This window comes from Pristiophorus japonicus, chromosome 19 (genome assembly GCF_044704955.1).
Source record: "Pristiophorus japonicus isolate sPriJap1 chromosome 19, sPriJap1.hap1, whole genome shotgun sequence".
Classification (NCBI taxonomy): Eukaryota; Metazoa; Chordata; class Chondrichthyes; family Pristiophoridae; genus Pristiophorus; species Pristiophorus japonicus.
The window spans coordinates 21789846-21802903 of NC_091995.1; the positions used below are offsets into that span (position 1 = coordinate 21789846).

At 48.6% G+C, this 13058-nt stretch overlaps 1 protein-coding gene across 1 annotated transcript in view; it reads left to right on the forward strand.

The window, feature by feature from the left end:
* Positions 1 to 254: 254 nt before the first annotated feature.
* ppp1r11 (protein phosphatase 1, regulatory (inhibitor) subunit 11) overlaps positions 255 to 13058 on the forward strand; it is an 18654-nt gene continuing 5850 nt past the window's right edge. The window contains exon 1 of the mRNA XM_070861380.1: positions 255 to 343. The gene's annotated coding sequence lies outside the window, so the exon portion shown is untranslated. The remainder of the gene's footprint in view (positions 344 to 13058) is intronic.

Here is a 13058-nt window from a genome sequence, read left to right on the forward strand (position 1 = left end):
TGATCCCTTCCCCCCTTGCACACACACACACACACACACACACTCTGCAGTGCCAGCATCAAAGATGGCGCCACATGTGCCGTTCACGTGATCCCTCCCACACTCTCTGCATTGCCAGCATCAAAGAGGGCGCCGCAGTAGCTGTTCACACGGTCCCTCCCCACACACTCTCAGTATTGCCAGCATCAAAGATGGCGCCGCGTCGCGGAGGAGCAGGCGGTCTCCGGCAAGGGGAACACCAGCCGGAATCGGAAGTGGAGAGGGAGGAAGCAGAGTGGGGACGGACCGGGGACAGAGTATAGGGAAACGTCTGGAAGATGGAGGCGGAGTGACTGGGACACAGGTAATCAATGAAATAATGGCCCTCCTCAGCTGTAAACTGGTGTAACACACCCTGCTGTGAGCAGACTGAGAGAGCACACACTGAGGGAGGGAGGGGCAGTAAACACTCATAGTCTCAGAGTCAATTGGTATCATTATGCAGCGTCTCATGTACACTGTAGATTACAGAGGGAAAGGTACTCCGTTAGTATATCAAACATGTACAGTAATATACTATAAACAGACTAATATAATGCACTGCAGGTTACAGAGGGAAAGGTACTCTGTTAGTATATCAAACATGTACAGTAATTATACTATAACAGACTAATATAATGCACTGCAGGTTACAGAGGGAAAAGTACTCCGTTAGTACATCAAACATGTACATTAATTATTATAAACAGACTAATATAATGCACTGCAGGTTACAGAGGGAAAGGTACTCTGTTAGTATATCAAACATGTACAGTAATATACTATAAACAGACTAATATAATGCACTGTAGATTACTGAGGGAAAGGTACTCCGTTAGTATATCAAACATGTACATTAATATACTCTAAACAGACTAATGCACTGCAGATTACAGAGGGAAAGGTACTATGTTAATATATCAAATGTGTACATTAATATACTATAAACAGACTAATATAATGCACTGTAGATTAGAGAGGGAAAGGTAATGCATTAATATATCAAACACATGGAAATTAATGTGCTATAAACAGACTAATATAATGCACTTTGTATTCTACAGGAATGGGTAACAAATAGATTCATGCATATTTTCACCAGTGAATTCATGTATATAAATATAGTGACTATATTGACAATGTTTGACTAACTTGATTGAGTTATTTTAAGTAACTGAGGGGGTTTATGAGGGTAGTGCATTTGATGTTGTGTCTATAGACTTTCAAAAGACGTTGAATAAAGTATCACGTAATCGACTTGTCAGCAAAATGAAAGCCCGTGGGATTGAAGGGACAGTGGCAGCGTGGATATGAAGTTGGCTAAGGGACAGAAAGCAGAATGTAGTGGTGAACGGTTGTCTTTCAGACTGGAGGCAAGTTTTTTTTTAAAATTGTTTCTGGGATGTGGGCACCGCTGGCATGGCTGGCATTTATTGCCCATCCCTCACTGCCCTCGAGAAGGTGGTGATGAGCCGTTGCCCCCTGATGTTTACAGTAGTGTTCTCCCAGGGTTTGGTAGTAGGACCACTGCCCTTCTTGATATGTATTAATGAGCTGGACTTGGGTGTACAGGGCATAAATTCAAAGTTTGCAGATGATTTGGAAATGTGGTAAACAATGAGGTGGATAGTAACAGACTTCTGGAGGGCAAAGACAGACTGGTGAAATGGGCAGATGCATGGCAGATGAAATTTAATGCAGAGAAGAGTAAAATTAAATTCATTTGTAGTTAGAAGAATGAGGAGAGGTAATACAAACTAGATGCTACAATGATAACGGGGGTGCAGGAGCAGAGAGACCTGGGGGGTGTGTATGCAAGTTTTTGAAAGTGGCATGGCAAGTTAAGAATGCTGTTTAAAAAAAAAAGCATCTCAGATCCTTGATTTTGTAAATAGAGACGTAGAGTACAGAATTAAAGAGGTTGTGCTAATCCTTTATAAAACACTGGTTAGGCCCCATCTGGAGTATTCTGGCCAATTCTGGGCACCACACTTTCAGAAGGGTGTCAAGGCCTTGGAGAGGGGGCAGAAGAGATTTACTAGAATGCTATCAGGGATGAAAGACTACAGTTATGTGGAGAGATTAGAGAAAATAGGGTTGCTCTCCTTAGAGCAGAGCAGGTTAAGGAGTGATTTGATAGTTATTCAGAATCATGAAGGATTTTGATATAGTAAATTAGAAAAAACTGTTTCCAGAGGACACAGATTTAAGGTGATTGGCAAAAGAACCAGAGGCGACATGAGATTTTTTTTTTACACAGAAAGCTAATGACATTATTTAAATAGGGAAAGATTGCAAAGTGCTGCAGTACAGCGGGACCTGGGGGGTACTTGTGCATGAAACACAAAAGGACAGTATGCAGGTACAGCAAGTGATCAGGAAGGCCAATGGTATCTTGGTCTTTATTGCAAAGGGGATAGAAACATAGAAATAGGTGCAGGAATAGGCCATTCGGCCCTTCAAGCTTGCACCACCACTCAATAAGATCATGACTGATCATGACAACTTCAGTACCAAACTCCTGCTTTCTCTCCATACCCCCTGATCCCTTTAGCTCTAAGGGCCACATCTAACTCCCTTTTGAATATATCCAACGAACTGGCCTCACAACTTTCTGTGGTAGAGAATTCCACAGGTTCATAATTCTCTGGGTGAAAAAGTTTCTCCTCATCTCGGTCCTAAATGGCTTACCCCTTATCTTTAGACTGTGACTTCTGGATTTCCCCAACATCGGGAACATTCTTCCTGTATCTAACCTGTCCAACCCTGTCAGAATTTTATACATTTCTATGAGATCCCCTCTCATTCTTCTAAATTCCAGTGAATAAAGGCCCAGTTGATCCAGTCTTTCTTCATATGACAGTCCCGCCATCCTGGGAATCAGTCTGGTGAACCTTCGCTGCACTCCCTCAATAGCGAGAATGTCCTTCCTCAGATTAGGAGACCAAAACTGAACACAATATTCAAGGTGTGGCCTCACCAAGGCCCTGTACAACTGCAGTAAGACCTCCCTGCTCCTATACTCAAATCCCCTTGCTATGAAGGCCAACATGCCATTTGCTTTCTTAACTGCCTGCTGTACCTATATGCCAACTTTCAATGACTGATGTACCATGACACCCAGGTCTCGTTGCACCTCCCCTTTTACTAATCTGTCACCATTCAGATAATCTGCCTTCCTGTTTTTGCCACCAAAGTGGATAACCTCGCCACATTATAATGCATCTGCCATGCATTTGCCCACTCACCTAACCTATCCAAGTCACCCTGCAGCCTCTTAGCATCCTCCTCACAGCTCACACTGTCACCCAGCTTAGTGTCATCTGCAAACTTGGAGATATTACATTCAATTCCTTTGTCTAAATCATTGATATATATTGTAAATAGCTGGGGATGATATATATTGTAAATAGCTGGGGTCCCAGCACTGAACCTTGTGCTACCCCAGTAGTCACTGCCTGCCATTCTCAAAAGGACCCGTTTATCTCGACTCTCTCTTTCCTGTCTGCCAACCAGTTCTCTATCCACGTCAGCACATTACCCCCAATACCAGGTGCTTTAATTTTGCACACTAATCTCTTGTGTGGGACCTCGTCAAAAGCCTGATGGAGTATAAAAGCAGGGAAGTCTTGCTACAACTATATAAGGTATTGGTGAGGCCACACCTGGAATACTGCGTGCAGTTTTGGTTTCCATATTTACGAAAGGATATACTTGCTTGGGAGGCAGTTCAGAGAAGGTTCACTAGGTTGATTCCAGGGATGAGAGGGTTGACTTATGAGGAAAGGTTGAGGAGGTTGGGCCTCTACTCATTGGAATTCAGAAGAATGAGAGGTGATCTTATCGAAATGTATAAAATTATGAGGGGGCTTGACAAGGTGGATGCAGAGAGGATGTTTCCACTGATGGTGGAGACTAGAACTAGAGGGCATGATCTTAGAATAAGGGGCCGCCCATTTAAAACAGAGATAAGGAGAAATTTCTTCTCTGAGGGTTGTAAATCTGTGGAATTTGCTGTCTCAGAGAGCTGTGGAAGCTGGGTCATTGAATAAATTTACGACAGAGATAGACAGTTTCTTAAACGATAAGGGAGTTAAGGGTTATGGGGAGCGGGCGGGGAAGTGGACCTGAGTCCATGATCAGATCAGCTATGATCGTATAAAATGGCAGAGCAGACTCGAGGGGCCTTATGGCCTACTCCTGCTCCTATTATGTTCTTATGATCTAGAATGTGCTGCCCGAAAGGGCGGTGGAAGCAGATTTAATAGTAACTTTCAAAAGGGATTTGTATAAATACTTGAAGGGGAGAACATTGCTGGGGCCACGAGGAAAGAGTGAGACTAATTGGGTAGTTCTTTCAAAGAGCCAACACTGGCACGATGGGCCGAATGGTCTCCTATAATTCTATAAACCGACTAATATACATTGTATATAGACAGGTAATAAATCAGTTTTAACATTTCAAACACCTAAATCAGATCACACCTCAGTTTTGGCCACTACGTCTCAGACAGAATATATTGAACTCTCTTCAGCAGCATCTCCCAAACCCGCGCCCTCTACCACCCAGAAGGACAAGGGCAGCAGGTACATGGGAACACCACCACCTCCACGTTCCCCTCCAAGTCACACACCATCCTGACTTGGAAATATATCGGCCGTTCCTCCATCGTCGCTGGGTCACAATCCTGGAACTCCCTCCCTAACAGCACTGTGGGAGCACCTTCACCACACAGGACTGCAGCGGTTCAAGAAGGCGGCTCACCACCACCTTCTCAAGGGCAGTGAGGGATGGGCAATAAATGCCGGTCCTTGCCAGCGACGCCTCTATCCCAGGAACTAATTTTTAAAAGTTGGAGGGGGTACCGTGTAGATTCACCAGAATGATACCACGGCTAAAAAGGTTAAATTACAAGGACAGGTTGGACAGACTCGGCTTATATTCCTTCTGAGTATAAAAAAAATTGAGGTATTTAAAAATGTTTAAAGTATTTGATTGGGTAGAGATACAGAGAGATTATTTCCTCTGCTGAGGGAATCAAGAACAAGGGGATATAATAAAATAAGAGCTAAGCCATTTAGGGCGGAAGTAGGAAGCGAGACAGGTATGAAGGGATACGGAGTTGGGGTACAGATCAGCCATGGTCTAATTGAACGGCAGAGCAGGCTTGAGCGGCTGAATGGCCTCCTCCTGTTCCTATGTTCTGGTATTTCTTGTCACTCTTCCTATTAATGCTGCCTGTGCCCCTCCCTCTTCCTCCACCTTTCCCCACCCCTCCTCTCACATTTCTGCTATCTATGCTCCCTCCTGCTCCCATCACCTTCCTCTTCCTGTTGACTACCCCCTATGTTCACCCTAATAGTGTTCTAACATTCAATTCACTCCGTTTCTCTGTCCCCTTAAACCTTCCCCTTACGGCTGAAGGGATCAAGGGGTATGGAGAGAAAGCAGGAAAGGGGTACTGAGGTGAATGATCAGCCATGATCTTATTGAATGGCGGTGCAGGCTCGAAGGGCCGAATGGCCCACTCCTGCACCTAATTTCTATGTTTCTATGCAGGTCTCCCCTTTCTTTTTTTTTAGAATTAGGAACAGGAGTAGGCCATCTAGCCCCTCGAGCCTGCTCCGCCATTCAACAAGATCATGGCTGATCTGGCCGTGGACTCAGCTCCACTTACCCGCCCGCTCCCCATAACCCTTAATTCCCTTATTGGTTAAAAATCTATCGATCTGTGATTTGAATACATTCAATGAGCTAGCCTCAACTGCTTCCTTGGGCAGAGAATTCCACAGATTCACAACCCTCTGGGAGAAGAAATTCCTTCTCAACTTGGTCTTAAATTGGCTTCCCCGTATTTTGAAGCTGTGCCCCCTAGTTCTAGTCTCCCCAACCAGTGGAAACAACCTCTCTGCCTCTATCTTATCTATCCCTTTCATTATTTTAAATGTTTCTATAAGATCACCTCTCATCCTTCTGAACTCCAACGAGTAAAGACCCAGTCTACTCAATCTATCATCATAAGGTAACCCCCTCATCTCCGGAATCAGCCTAGTGAATCGTCTCTGTATCCCTTCCTTAAGTAAGGTGACCAAAACTGCACGCAGTACTCCAGGTGCGGCCTCACCAATACCCTGTACAGTTGCAGCAGGACCTCCCTGCTTTTGTACTCCATCCCTCTCTCAATGAAGGCCAACATTCCATTCACCTTCCTGATTACCTGCTACACCTGCAAACTAACTTTTTAGCGCCCAAAAAAAAAAGAAAAACACAAAAAAAAAAGGAAAAAAGGGCCTTGTAAATGTCTGGTGTGTCACCCAGGACGGGTGGCACGGTTTAATGTTTTATGTTTTTGCAGGTAGACTCTAAAAGAGTTTCATGCACAAGGACCCCGAGGTCCCTCTGCACCGCAGCATGTTGTAATTTCTCCCCATTCAAATAATATTTCCTTTTACTGTTTTTTTTCCAAGGTGGATGACCTCACATTTTCCGACATTGTATTCCATCTGCCAAACCTTAGCCCATTCGCTTAACCTATCTAAATCTCTTTGCAGCCTCTCTGTGTCCTCTACACAACCCGCTTTCCCACTAATCTTTGTGTCATCTGCAAATTTTGTTACACTACACTCTGTCCCCTCTTCCAGGTCATTGTCTGTTGTCTGCACTCCCTTTTCCCCTTCACCGAAGCTCGTTGAGGCTTCCCCAGACTCGAGGGCTCGCTGTAGCCCCCATATTTCTAGCCTTTGGCTCTCCATTAGCTGCAATACTTCTGTATTGGTCCCCAGGGTAACCTTTACTCCCTCCCATCCTGGTCATTTCCCCCTTGTATAGCCTCATTTTCGCTCCCTCAAGTCCAGAGGAGCACACACCTCAGCCTATCTGGCGCACAACTGGTTTAGTCATCCCCCCCCGCCAGATCTGGTTGTCAAGCTTATCCGGCCCACTGTCTTCTGCCGAAACCACCCACTACTCCAGGATCATGCCTGTAATGTACATAATGACTCGAAAGACTTGTGACTGTAAACTCACTCGGGTGCAAACCTGGTTCAACTAAATTTGCGCCCAATGTGCACACATGACATGGTACTCGCTCTTATATACCAGGGCTCGTGAACACGTGCGTACAGCCTGATGACCTCCGACAGTGGCGCCCCCTGGTGCCTAGTGACCCCAAGCATCAATTCGTAACAATGCCGAAAAGCAGAGGTACAAGATTCTGAAGGGGATTGACAGGGTCGATGCTGAGAGGTTGTTTCCCCGGGCTGGAGTGTCTGGAACCAGGGGGCAACAGTCTCGGGATAAGGGGTCGGCCATTTAGGACTGAGATGAGGAGGAATTTCTTCACTGAGGGTGGTGAATCTTTGGGATTCTCTGCCCTCGAGGGCTGTGGAGGCTGAGTCTCTGAATATATTCAAGGCTGAGAGATTTTTGGAGTCTCGGCGAATCGAGGGATATGGAGATTGGGCGAGAAAGTGGAGTTGAGGTCGATGATCAGCCATGGTCTTATTGAATGTTGGAGCAGGCTCGAGGGGCTGTATGGCCTACACCTGCTCCTATTTCTTGTGTACTTAACTAACCCTGGAGTTTTTTCTCCATTACCACCGGACTCCATAGACCTATTTTGCCCTGCGCCCTCCACCCTCGCTTCCAACAGCAGTGCGAGGGGGCTCATGAACTTCTTTCTCACTGCGATTCACAGTATCCGTTAAGCTGCCTCTGCTGTTCCCACTCCCTTTCCCCTTGCCCACCAAGCCAAAGCTCCCCTCGGGCTCTCTCCCCCCCACATTCCCTTCTGCCCCTAACCCTTCCCACTCCTCTAGTTTCTCGCCTATCCCTCCTCGTGCCCTCCGCAAGCTCATGTCTGCGTGATCTGTCTCTTGCTCCCTCGGCCCCGTTCGTATTAAACTGCTGACCACCTGGCTTCCGTTCCTGGCGCTCGCTAGCTGACATTGTAACTTGTTCCATCTCCTCGGGTGTTATTAACATCCCTGAACCGCTCGGTCCTTGCCAGTTACTGCCCCATCTCCATCCTCCCTTTTCCCCTCTCAAGTCCTCGAATATCCCAAATCCGTGCCCATTTTTCCCGCAACTCCATTGTTCGGTTATCTCCAGTCAGGGTTCCATCCCGGCCACAGCACCGAAACGGCTCTAATCAGAATCACAGGGGACTTCCTCCACCACTGTGACCATGGTAGATTCCCCCCCCCCCCCCACCCCCCTCCCACCTCCAGTGCCTCTGCTCCATTGTCCAGCTCACTGGGAGTGGCCCTCGCTTGGTTCCACTTTTGGCTATCAAATTATAGGCAGAGTATCTCCAGTCATGGCTTCTCTTCCTGCCCCTACACTGTGTTACCTCCTGGAGTATTGCCGGAATCCATCTTTGGCCCCTCCTTTTCCTCATTTACATGCTTCCCTTGGCGACTCCATCCAAAGACATGGGAGCAACTTCCACATGTACACATACGACACCGAGCTCGACGTCACCAACTCTCTCGTTCCTTCGCTGCGTCTCTGAGTTGTCAGGCTGCTTGTTTGACATCCAATCTAGGATGAGCCGCAGTTTAAATTGTTTTAAAAAACAGTTTTAAAAAAAAAAAAAAGTTGTGAAGACCGAAGCCATCATCTTTGGCCCCCGCCACAATGTCTGTGCTTTTGCCACAGATTCCATCCCCCTGCCTGACTTGGAGTCCATTTTTGGCTTGATTAGGCCTCTGTGAAGCAGCTTGCCACATTTCTCTATTTTTAAAGGCGCTACACGTAAATGCAAATTGGTGATGCAGCTTAGACTGCTCGCTGGGAAGTGGTGCAGGCTTCAGATGCTCAAATATGAGACTTTAAAAAAAAATTCGCTCATGGGCTGGCAAGGCCGGCATTTATTGGCCATCCCTAATTGCCCTTGAGAAGGTGGTGGTGAGCCGCTGCAGTCCGTGTGGTGAAGGGGCTCAGACGCTGCTGTTAGGGAGGGAGTTCCAGGATTGTGACCCAGCGATGATGAAGGAACGGCTGGTATATTCCCAAGTCAGAATGATGTGTGACTTGGAGGGGAACGTGGAGGTGGTGGTGTGGAGAAAATTTGCCAACTTTCATCTGAATATATTTGAATCGCCATTTTTTTTCTTCTCAGTAACTGAAATTCTAATGTCCAAAATTTTGAAATTCCCCAAAAATGTTACAAATGTTACAGATGATTTAATATATCTATTGAATTGTCTTTTGTGTTTTTTTTAATGTTTGCATTAAAGCCTCAGCTTTTTACCCCTACAAAACTCTGGGAGCATCTTCACCACATGGACTGCAGCGATTCAAGAAGGCCAGAGCATGGAACTACAGTCACATTAATGGGAAAGACCTGTTTAAAAAATAAACCGTGACAGGCGGTCACTAGATGTAGATGTAATTAATGCTGTGAACCCCATAGGCACTGTTGACGTAGGACCTTTTGAACGGAAAGATGGTAAAACATTTGGCCTGGAGCTCTCAGGATTACATAGGATATACGGCACGGAAACAGGCCATTCGGCCCAACCAGTCCATGCTGGTGTTGATGCTCCACCCAAGCCTCCTCCGTCTTTCCTCATCTAACTCTATCAGCATAACTCTCTATTCCCTTCAGCCTCATGTGCTAATCTAACCTCCCTGTAAATGCATCTATACTATTCGCTTCAACCAAGTTCCACATTCTCGCCACTCGCTGGTTTTATCGGCCAATTCAGTGCAAAAGATAGCAGGAATTTTAAATGCAAGTTACGTTTCCGCGATCTATAACCCTGGTTTAAAATTAATTTTGCCTGAAGTAAGCCCCGCACACACAACCGGCCATGCCCCCAGGTCGATATTAACGCGGACCGTGAGTTTCTGCCGATTGTGGCATTTCGAGGAGGCTCTTCAAATTTCTAGGCACACAGAAAAGAAAAAAAGAAGGACTTGCATTTTTATAGCGCCTTTGACAACTACGTCTCAAAGCGCTTTACAGCCAACGAAGTACTTTTCGGAGTGTAGTCACTGTTGTAATGTGGGAAACGCGGCAGCCAGTTTGCGTACAGCAAGCTCCCACAAACAGCAACGTGTCAATGACCAGATAATCAGTTTGTGATTATGTTTGAGGGATAAATATTGGCCAGGACACCAGGGATAACTCCCCTGCTCTTCTTCGCAATCGTGCCATTTACGTTCACCCGAGAGGGCAAACAGGGCCTCAGTTTAACGTCTCATCTGAAAGACGGCACCTCCGACAGTGCGGCGCTCCCTCAGCACTGCTCTGGGAGTGTCAGCCTAGATTTATGTGCTCAAGTCTCTGGAGTGGGACTTGAACCCACAACCCCATGTCTCGGGGGCAAGCGTGTTACCCACTGAGTCACAGCTGGCACAGGCACTAATAGGCACATTTTTAAAGGTTTTTAACATATTAAAGTATTTAATTTACTAAGAAACTGACCAGGGTACAACAATTAAACTAGTAGATGATTCAGCATAGCTCATTTAACGTCATTTTCAGTGATATTTAAAAACCAGCTTACTCACGCAGGTGGAGGACTGGACGCCAGTGCTTCCTTTAATCTCCACGGCCGAGCAGCTCTCGGGAATTCCCGCGCAGCTGGCTTTTCAATGCGGGAAACGGCGCGTGAGCGATATTTTGAATGGGCAAAACAGGCCCTTAAAGGGGTCATACACCCCCCCCCCCCAAAAAAACAAGAGGGAACATTGCTGGACACTTTGTTGAAAATGCTTATTCTTTGTGACGAACCCATTAACTGCACCAAGTTACCACTCTTCAATACACAATGAATATTTTTTTAATGCGAACGAAAGTAAATAATTCTATTCTATTCCACTGCCCAATTGTGCTGGTTCAAGGAAGATTTTCCGTTTGTGATTATGAAAGTGAGTTTGGGCGGACACTTGAAGCATAACGTCTCCTCGGGGGAAAATCAGCCTGATTTGTGCCCAATTTCCCGATTACGCCCAAAGCGGAAACTCTGCCCCAGTGTTTTTCCTAACTTGTAGATATAATCACTTCTAAACTCAAGTGTGATATATAATCCTATAAACAGACAGTGGTATAATCGAGAGAGACAGATGGGCATTAATTAATATGACTTGGAATCGCATGCTGAATGTTGAATTCATAGAACATAAGAAACAGGAGCAGGAGTCAGCCATTTGACCCCTCGAGCCTGCTCCGCCATTTAATGGCTGATCTGATCATGGACTCAGCTCCACTTCCCTGTCTGCTCCCCATAACCCTTTTCACCCTTATCACTCAAAAATCTGACATCAAGTTAAGGGGAGCCAAGATTTTGCACACCAGCTCAACATTGCCCAGTGAAAGTCCATGTGGACAAACGCAAGGTATTGAATATGTTGGGAATAGGATGGAGTGCTGCATGGGTGGAATGTGGAAATAGACCCAGCTGATTCCTCGCACCCAGTGTCGAAAGTGTGAGAGACTGCAATAAGCAAATGGCAAAGTAATATAGACACTGTCCACGAGAGAGCTGCTCGTTCTCGTGATGTGGTTGATTTTTTTTAAAAGAGTAACGGTTCATAATGGCACAATGTTTCCTGTTGGACACGAGATCGATTTGAAGCCTGCGTCAAGATCGAGGCACATTCCCGTCAACATTGGCTCAGTGCGTTGCTCCCCCCCTCTCCCAAGAACGACTCTCTCCCTCACCCTCTCTCTCCCTCCCTCCTCCTCCCTCCTCCTCCCTCCCTCTCTCTCCCTCACCCTCTCTCTCCCTCACCCTCTCTCTCCCTCCTCCCCCTCACCCCTCTCTCTCCCTCACCCTCTCTCTCCCTCACTCCCCTCACCCTCTCCCCCCTCTCTCTCCCTCACCCTCTCTCTCCCTCACCCTCTCTCTCCCTCACCCTCTTCTCTCCCTCACTCCCTCCCTCACCTCCTCTCTCCCTCACCCTCTCTCTCCCTCTCTCCTCCCTCACCCTCTCTCTCCTCACCCTCTCTCTCCCCTCACCCTCTCTCTCCCTCACCCTCTCTCTCCCCTCACCCTCTCTCTCCCTCACCCTCTCTCTCCCTCACCCTCTCTCTCCCTCCCCCTCTCTCTCCCTCCCCCTCTCTCTCCCTCCCCCTCTCTCTCCCTCCCCCTCTCTCTCCCTCCCCCTCTCTCTCCCTCCCCCTCTCTCTCCCCTCCCCCTCTCTCCCTCCCCCTCTCTCTCCCTCCCCCTCTCTCTCCCTCCCCCTCCCTCCCCTCCCCCTCCCACTCCCTCCCCCTCCCACTCCCTCCCCCTCCCACTCCCTCCCCCTCCCACTCCCTCCCCCCTCCCACTCCCTCCCTCCCCTCCCACTCCCTCCCTCCCCCTCCCACTCCCTCCCTCCCCCTCCCACTCCCTCCCTCCCCCTCCCACTCCCTCCCTCCCCCCCCCCACTCCCTCCCCCCCTCCTCCCACTCCCTCCCTCCCCCTCCCACTCACCTCCCTCCCCCTCCCACTCACTCCCTCCGCCCCTCCCACTCCCCTCCCCCTCCCACTCCCTCCCTCCCCCTCCCACTCACCCTCCCCCTCCCACTCACTCCCTCCCCCTCCCACTCACTCCCTCCCCCTCCCACTCACTCCCTCCCCCTCCCACTCACTCCCTCCCCCTCCCACTCACTCCCCTCCCCCTCCCACTCACTCCCTCCCCCTCCCACTCACTCCCTCCCCCTCCCACTCACTCCCTCCCCCTCCCACTCCCACTCCCTCCCCCTCCCACTCCCACTCCCTCCCCCTCCCACTCCCTCCCCCTCCCACTCCCTCCCCCTCCCACTCCCTCCCCCTCCCACTCCCTCCCCCTCCCCCTCCCCCTCCCCCCTCCCCCTCCCACTCCCCTCCCCCTCCCACTCCCTCCCCCTCCCACTCCCTCCCCCTCCCACTCCCTCCCCTCCCACTCCCTCCCCCTCCCACTCCCTCCCCCTCCCACTCCCTCCCCCTCCCACTCCCTCCCCCTCCCACTCCCTCCCCCTCCCACTCCCTCCCCCTCCCACCCCCCTCCCCCTCCCACTCCCTCCCCCTCCCACTCCCTCCCCCTCCCCCTCCCCCTCCCTCCCCC